Genomic DNA, 8,873 nt, shown 5'->3' with positions numbered 1-8,873 from the left:
GTGTATATTCCATTAGAGAGAAAAAGATAAACAGCTTTCATCTATGTTTCCTATGTTTATAGATTTCAATCATAATTTTATTTAAAACCTAGTGTTCATGAAAGTGGCCAAAATGTACAAACTTCCAGTTATGAAATAAATAAGTCATGGAGATGTAATATATATAATGATGTCTATAGTTAATAATACTGTATCGTATATTTGAAAGTTGCTGAGAGAGCCAACTTTTAAGAGATATTAAAAGTTCTCATCGCGAGGAAAAAAAATTGTAACTATGTGTGGTGATGGATGTTAACTAGAATTATCGTGGTGATCATTTTGCAATATAACATTTATGTCAATTACATCCAATTTTAAAGAAGAAAAAACTAATATTCATATTTATTTTATGTATTTGTATTCATCCTAGGTCTGAAGAATGCTCAGTAGATCAGATAGTTTCATGTAAAAACTTTTATGCATCAAAAATTTGTAAACTTTTAGAGAAACTAAATTTGTACTCCTTAAAAATGACCCCATACCATATTAATAATAAGAAGAGGAAGAAGAAGAAGAAAATATCCTTCCCATTGCCTTAATTCTGCTCAATCCATGATCCCCACACAGACTTTCTTAGCCTCTGTGATCACCAGTTCCTCTCAACTTGATGTACCTGTTCATTAAATAGTTAATCAATGATTTGATATTCTTTGATATTTTCTTCTGTTAGCTTTATATTTTAACCTTTCACATTTAGGCCTTTAACCTATTTGATGTTTATTTTTTAAATGTCATGTGAGATCCAATTTATTTCACTTCATGTAATGAGCTAAATTTCCTAACATCATTTGCTAAATAATCCTTAGTTTCTCTATTGATTGGTGGCGTTACTAATCTCATGTTCTATATACCGTCTCTTCTGTCCCATTTGTTTTTCCGTACGCCAATAGCATGCTGTTTTAATACTGTTTAATGTCTTTGAAATATGTTTTAAGAGCTGGTAGATCTGATTCCCCCTCTTTACTCTTCATTTTCTATTATAGTGGATAAATTCTTTCATGTAAATTTCATATGAAATATTAGTGGATCTTACTCTCTTATATACATTTAACAATTAATTTCCAATTTGTCCCCAAAATTTCTTTTAAAATTTTCACTTGAAATTTACTGACACCTATAGATAAATTTAGGGAGAATCAATATCTTTGCAAAGTTATGACATCCTTTCCACTGATATATCTTTCTTTCCATGTAGTCAGTGCCTATAAAAATAGAGTTAATTTTTCTCTATACGAAATTCTTGTGCATTCTGTATTGTTAATTAATTCTTAGACTTTATAACTTCTGCTATAACTATAGACAAAATTTTTTCTGTTATGTTTTATAATTGATGAATCAGTGTCATATTATTAGAATCTCTCTCACTTTTCTCATTCCCTATCTCTATCTCCAAAGTATGATTTTCATCTAAATAAAGCTTAAAAAATAATGAAATAATGATTTAGATAATTTTTATTTAGTAATATCTTTTATACTTTATATTTTAAATTGCTTGTTCATATATAAGATTTTATTATTTTAGCAAATGGAGAACAATTCTTAATTTCTGCATTTGAAATTTTTAGGTGAGGCAACCCTTGGTTGACCTCTCAGATTGCAAGGACCTTGTCAGCTTACAATCCCTTATTTTTTATTTTTTTATGTCTACAGCACCTGTTCTTCCTAGGTGGTCTCCCATTCAAGTACTAACCAGGCCCAACCCTGCTTAGCTTCCAAGATCAGACGGGATCGGGCTTGTTCAGGGTAGCATGGCCATAGACCTGCATTTGAATATTTAATACCTTGAAAAAGCTTCCTGCTTTTTAATGGGAAGAATTTTCAAAGGCCATTTAAATAAGCATATGCATCAAGATGTGTTTAAAAACTGATGTCTACTAAGTGACAAAATTCTCAGTAAGACAATTTGTTAGAAAAGTCTTAAAGGACTCGTAGAGGCTTCAAGTCTTAAACAACTGTGTAAATTGGTACCATTGGATGCATGGTGTTTTCTGAGAAGAATCTGAAACTAGTTGATCACTTCCTGCTCAGGGAAGCCCATTCTCACACAATGTCTCTCTGATTGGAACTTTGCATGCGCCTGTGAAGAAAGCAGAACAGTTACTAGTATCCCTAGTATCCTCCTTGAAAAGAGATCTTACACTGGATGGAGGTAGAACCTGAACCCAAATCTTCTGGTTTATATCCACATATGCCCTCAATAGCCCTAGATTTTTTCTACATATTTGACCATACTGCAATTAGCAATGATGACAAAGTCAAGAACAAAGCTTTTGTGAGAGCGTCACTCATCCTTTTTTTTCTTTAAAGAAAGGGTTGACATGGTATAATGTCAGGCTATTATAGCCACTTTGTTTTTGTTGGCAAGTAAAGTAGTACAATTCATCCCCATTTTATGGTGTATGTTTAAGAAACCTAAAAGGAATTTAATTTACTACGCTGCCTCACTCAACATATCTTTTCTTGGCTTCCTGTTCATTCTAACTCAGGATAGCTTGGCCAAATGAATTCCTTGTCCTTTTATGGAAGATGGAAAATTCTTCAGATTATTATAAACAATGTGTGATCCATTTTCCCTTGTGAGTGAGTGAGTGGTCTGCTAAAAAGGGGGCCTCTTGAATGCTCCTAGATGATACACTAAAGAGCTTGCCTGCTTTCTTTTTAAAACTGGTTATGAAATTCTGATGTAACGTGGAACCACCAGGTGTATGAATATCAGAAGCTGGGGACAGTCTCTATCAAGCTGGAAGGCTGGACTTTATGTCATCTAATGATGACTAGTGTCCTTCTTGTAAGCCTATTTTTTCCCTCACTACTGCATAGTTAAGAGAAGCAGAGTTCTCAGTTCCTAGTGTTTAGAGTTTTGTTTTTGTTGTGTTACTCATAGATAAGGACTGGACACAAATGCAAAAGAGAAGGCAGCTCGTAAAATTTACATAAACGCATGTGAGGTTAGACTAGAAAATTTGCAGATGTTTCTCATAATAGACTCATTTTACTTGGCCAAGACAGTGGTTTTTGTTTTTGATCTTAATTATTGTTTTAATTTCAGTGCTTTTAAGAGAAAATGCATCATCCATTACTCCTTTTTTTTTTATTCTAATATGATTTATAAGCCTGGATGTGAAGGTGTTGAGTTTATGACCCCTGGACCTACTAATTTGTCCTGCCCTGATATTTTTATGATTCTACAAACTTGGGAACGAATCTAGAGTTGTTGAAGAGTCACTTAAAGGAATGTAGGAATGGTTGAAAGTGAAAGTATTATCCTCTAACCAGGTAACTTTTGTGAAAACATTCAGGTTTACCTTAGGCACAAAACAACTATTTAGTGACAGTTTCTATATGTTTTAGAAAGTGTGCAGCTAAAGTGACATTGCTGAGCTGTTAGGTTCTAAAGACTGTGGGCAAGACAAAAACATACATAGTTGCAAAGAGCAACCTTGAAAGTCAAGTATTTGTGTCTCAATGAGTCTAGCTCTTTGTTCTGCAACATGAAACCAGATTGTTGTGTCTTCATTCAGCAGCCAATGAAAAAGTTGACATGCAATATGAGTTATATTTCACCAAATAATTTTAAACACTAGAATCACAAAAATGAGATTTTAAACTTTTAGAAAATATCAGTGATTACTTTTAAAAATTCAACCAGTAATCAAGACACCTCTGCTCCCTCCTTTAAAAATCTGTTATTAGAAGCCTTTATGCTTGTATATACATACCAAATTTCTAAGAGAATATGCGAAAGAGCTTAGTTATCTCCAGAAAGGGGAAATTGGGATGAGAAGGGCTGAGTGAGGCAATGATGAAATTATTATTTATTTTAACTTCCCATGTTTTTATTTATTTATTTTATAATGAGCATGTTATCCATTTATAAATAAAAGTGTAAGGAAACATTATTTATTTCACATTTTTTTCTTCCTCTCTGATTATTTCATCTTTTGTTTGTTATATTTTAAGAGTTGTCAAATATGTTTGATTTGAAAATTATATTTTCTGTAAAATTATCCCAAACTGTCCACTATTATCAAGTAGCATGTAATTTACTTCAAGCATCAGATCATTTCTGTGTCTCTTCATGATCACTTAGAGGAAAATATAATCATTGTTTTTAATTTGATCCTCAAATTGTCTCCAGCTTAACTTTAATTAATCTAATTAAATAGACTTTAATTTAATTAGTTATGACCAAAGCAAATAGACCTGTGCTCTGCTTTGCTAACAACACTGCAATATACTTGGAATCAAGGAGTTTAGGTCTGGTCGTGCAGTGATGACTTTAGTCTCTGGAATGCTGCTTTAAGAATCTGTGACTTAAAAATTGCACAATCTAGAAAAAATAGATAAATTCCTAGGAACATATAATCCTTTAAGACTGACTCAGAAAGAAACAAAAAATTTGAACAGACTAATGACTGGTAACAAAATTGAATCGGTAATCAAAAAATTCCCAACAAACAAAAGTCTAGGAGCAGACAGCTTCACAGGTGAATTTTATGAAACATTTAAAGAGGCATTAATAATAATTATCCTTCTCAAACTATTCCAAAAAATTGAAGAGTAAGGAACGCTTCCAAACTCATTCTACTAGACCAGCATTACCCTGATATTAAAACCAGACAAAGACACCACACACACACACACACACACATGCACACACACATTACAGACTAATATCTCTAATGAACATAAATGCAAAAGTTCTCAACAAAATATTAGCAAACCAAATTCAACAAAAGATTCAAAGGATCACACACGGAGATCAAGTGTGATTTATTCCAGGAATGAGAGAGTGGTCCAATATTCACAAAGTAATCAACATAATATATACTACATCAAAAAGGACAAAAATCAAATGATCATCTCAATAGCTGTAAAAAAGCATTTGACAATACACAACATCCATTTATAATAAAAACTCTCAACAAAATGAAAATAGAGGGAACATATGAAGACCATATATTAATAAAGACCATATATGACAAACCCACAGCTAGCATCACATTCAATGGTTAAAAGCTAAAAGCTTTTCCCCTAAGATCAGAAACAAGAAAAAGTTACCCACTCTCACCACTTTTATTCAACATAGTATTATAAGTCCTAGCCACAGCAATCAAAAAAGAAAAACAATCAAACAAAAAAGGCATTTAAATTGGAAAAGAAGTGGTAATTCCATTATGATGGTATATATAGAAAAATGCTAACGATTCCATGAAACAACTATTAGAATTAAGAAATGAATTTAGTAAAGTTATAGGATATAAAATTAATATTTAGAAATCAGTGATGTTTTTATACACTAATAATGAATGATCAGGGACAGAAATTAAGAAAACAATCCCACTGATAATCACATCAAAAAAATAAAATACCTAAGAATGAATTTCGCCAAGGAGACAAAAAACTCGTACTCTGAAAACTATAAGACCTTAATAAAGGAAATTGAAGATGACACAAATAAATTGAATGATATGTTATGCTCACGAATTGGAAGAATTAATATCATTAAAATGTCCATACTACCCAAAGCAATCTACAGATTCAACACAATCTTTATCGAAATACCAGTCGTTTTCCACAGAACTAGAATAAATAACCTTAATAATTATATGAAACTACAAAAGACCTCGAATAGTCAAAGCAATCTTGATAGAGAAGAACAAAGCTAAAGGTATCACACTCCCTGATTTCAATTATAATATAAAGCTATAGTAATCGAAACAGTATGGTACTGACCCAAAAACAGACATGTAGATCAATGAAACAGACTACAAGACCCAGAAATTAAACCAAGCTTATATGGTTAATTAATCTACAACAAAGGAGGCAGGAATATACAACGGGGAAAAGACAGTCTCTTCAATAAATGGTTTTGGAAAAACTGGATACTTGCAAAAATATAAAGTTGAACCACTTTTTTTTACATCATATACAAAGATAAACTGAAAGTGGATTAAAGATTTAAATGTAAGACCCGAAACTATAAAACTTCTGGAAGAAAACATAGACTGAACTCTGACATCGCTCTTAGCAGCATTTTTCTGGATATATCTCCTCAAACAAGGGCAACAAAAGCAGCAATAAACCAATGGGACTACATCAAACTAAAAAGTTTTTGCACAGCAAAGGAAACCATCAACAAAATGAAAAGACAATCTACTAAATGGAAGAAGATATTCACAGTGATATATCTGACAAGGTGCTAATATCCAAAATATATAGAGAACTTGTAAAACTCAACATTAAAATAACAAGCAATTCAATTTAAAAATAGACAGAGGCCTAAACAGACATCTATCCAAAGAAGACATACAGATAGCAAAAAAACTTATGAAAAGTTTTCACTCACTAATCATCAGGGAAATGAAAATTAAAACCACAATGAAACATCACCTGTCAGAATGGCTGTTAACAAAAAGACAACAAATAACAAGTGTTGGTAAGGATGTGGAGAAAAGAGAACCCTCTTGCACTGTTAGTGGGATTGTAAATTGGTGCAGTCACTATGGAAAGCAGTATGGAGTTTCCTCAAACAGTTAAAAATAGAACTACCATACAATCTAGCTATTTCACTTCTAATTTGAAAAGATATATATATCCTTATCTTTACTGAAACATTATTTACAGTAGCCAAGATGTGGAAGCAACCTGAGTGTTCATCAATAAATGAAATAAATCTTTACCCATTTATTTACCTATTTATTGATATATACACACAATGAAATATTGCTCAACCATAAAAAAGAATGAAATCTTGCCACTCGTGCCAACATGGATGGACCTAGAGGGTATTATGTATGCTAATGAAATAAGTCAGACAGAGGAATACAAATATATATGATTCTGCTTATATTTGTAAGCTAAAAGAACAAAACAAAAGAAATGAAAAATAAAACAGAAATAGACTCATAGATACAGAGAACAAACTAATCACTGCTAGAGGGAAGCGGGGTGGAGGATGAGTTTTAAAAGTTGAAGGGGAATAAGAGGTATAAACCCCTATTTATTAAAAAAACCAGTAAGTCATAGGTATGTAACTTATAGCATGGAGAAAATTGTCAATATTATCATAATAACTTTGTATGGTGACAGATGGTTGCTACACTTATTCTGGTGATCATTTGTAAGGAATATAAAGATCAAATCACTATATTTTATACCTGAAACTAATACAATATTATATGTCAATTATACTATAATTAAAAAAGAGTCTAAGAATATCCAAAGTGGCAATAAATGAAGATCGAATAGAATTGTGTTTAAATCATCTGGATGTCATGATCAAATTGGCAGCCACTCATCTGTCTTATATAATTGTATATAAAATGACACTACATCTTTATGCTTATGACCCTTGCTCTATTGTTCACAAGAAGTGATTGGGTACATGTATATTTTCTTGTGAACACTCTGTACTTTGTATATTGTCATTTCAGCATCATCACCATGCCTACCATGATACCCTAGGTGGAGCACAGAATATACAACACAGAAAAGAGGAAATCAAGAACCCTGCCCATCATAGTCCATGGTTTCCAAGATCTCCAATTACACAAACAAATCCATCTGAACACAATGTTATAGGTAAACGCTAAGTAAACATCAAGGATTGCTCCTAGTCTTGTTGCTGAAGTCCTCACAGAAACGATGTGGAAAGCAGGAAAACAAACATAAATTAAATTTATACTTATATAGCAAGTATATAGTGGCCAGAACACACCAAAGGAGATCACATGTAAGCCACGAGTGAAGTCTAGGCAATAGTAATTCAATTGTTGTTTTTGGTGATTGGTTAACAATTTTCATGCCATATGAGAAAAACATTTAAATAATTTCTCAAATAAGGTTTAGTTAATTTGCAGGAGCATGGTTTTTCTTAACAGGTGTTGTTTTGAGTAACGCCATCTTAACTTTAACATCTTTATGTTCCTGTTATAGGCTTGAGACACATAGAATAGGATTTTAGAGGCTTTTTAGTGGATGAGGGGGGAAATTAACAGGATGGAGTAGAGACTGACTATAGTGTGTAACAACTTGCTTTGTCAATTACACTGATTGACTATTGTCTGTTGCATTATATCTTGAGAGTGTTGAAGAAACGGGTGGGTGGTCTTTGTGCTAGATGCTATTGTTGCAGCTGTGACGACCACTTCAGTAAGTTAAGGCAGTCACGTTAGAGAGATGAACTCTATTTATTGTGCTTTGCTCTGGGTTCTCTCTTCTTTCATTCCCAGTAACTCACTCAGCCCCATTGATCTGAGGCCTTCACACTCTCTCTTCTCTGTCCTTCTCTTATTACCACCACAGAAGTCTTCTAATTAATTTCCTCTTCCTCTTCTTCTTCTTTTTTTTTTCAATTCCAAAGCTCTCCCACACTCACAACTCTTGGCAACAGAACACTCCTTCTGATCACTTTATTTTGCTCATGGAAAACCTCCAAATGCTTCTTTTTCTACTTTATGACATCTAAACTTCTCTATGAGACTTCCAAGAACATCAGTGACAAGGTCCATTTCCCTATTTAAAATGATTTCTCACTGCTTTTAATATCATTTTCTCCTGTAATCTAGTAAAGAGGAGATGAAATTGAGAAAGGTAATCACTGGGGAAACAAGATATTAATTAGCATTCATTGAATACCAATTCCTTCTGACCTGTGTCATAGAAAACTGTGAAAAGATGGATACTGGCTGCATTTTTTTTTTTTAACCTGAAAAACTGAAGTTAGGAGAGATTTGCCCAAGTGACAACTTGCCCAAACAGTGGTTTGCTGATATTCAGACTTGGGTCTGTCTGAGCTTCTTCCTTTTTCCAAGATCCCATTTCTGTGTTTA

The 8,873-nt window shown here is 32.8% G+C and overlaps 1 non-coding gene across 1 annotated transcript; it reads right to left on the bottom strand.

Annotated features, from left to right (window-relative positions):
* Positions 1-1,680: 1,680 nt before the first annotated feature.
* Positions 1,681-1,799, bottom strand: LOC120615859 (5S ribosomal RNA). The gene has a single exon (XR_005656379.1). It is a non-coding gene; the product is annotated as a 5S ribosomal RNA (ribosomal RNA).
* Between the last annotated feature and the right edge of the window lie 7,074 nt (positions 1,800-8,873).

Source organism: Pteropus medius, unplaced genomic scaffold (assembly GCF_902729225.1).
Source record: "Pteropus medius unplaced genomic scaffold, Ma_sr-lr_union100, whole genome shotgun sequence".
Taxonomy (NCBI): Eukaryota; Metazoa; Chordata; class Mammalia; order Chiroptera; family Pteropodidae; genus Pteropus; species Pteropus medius.
The sequence above is the reverse complement of the archived record's forward strand: the minus strand, read 5'-3'. Positions and strand labels throughout refer to the sequence as shown.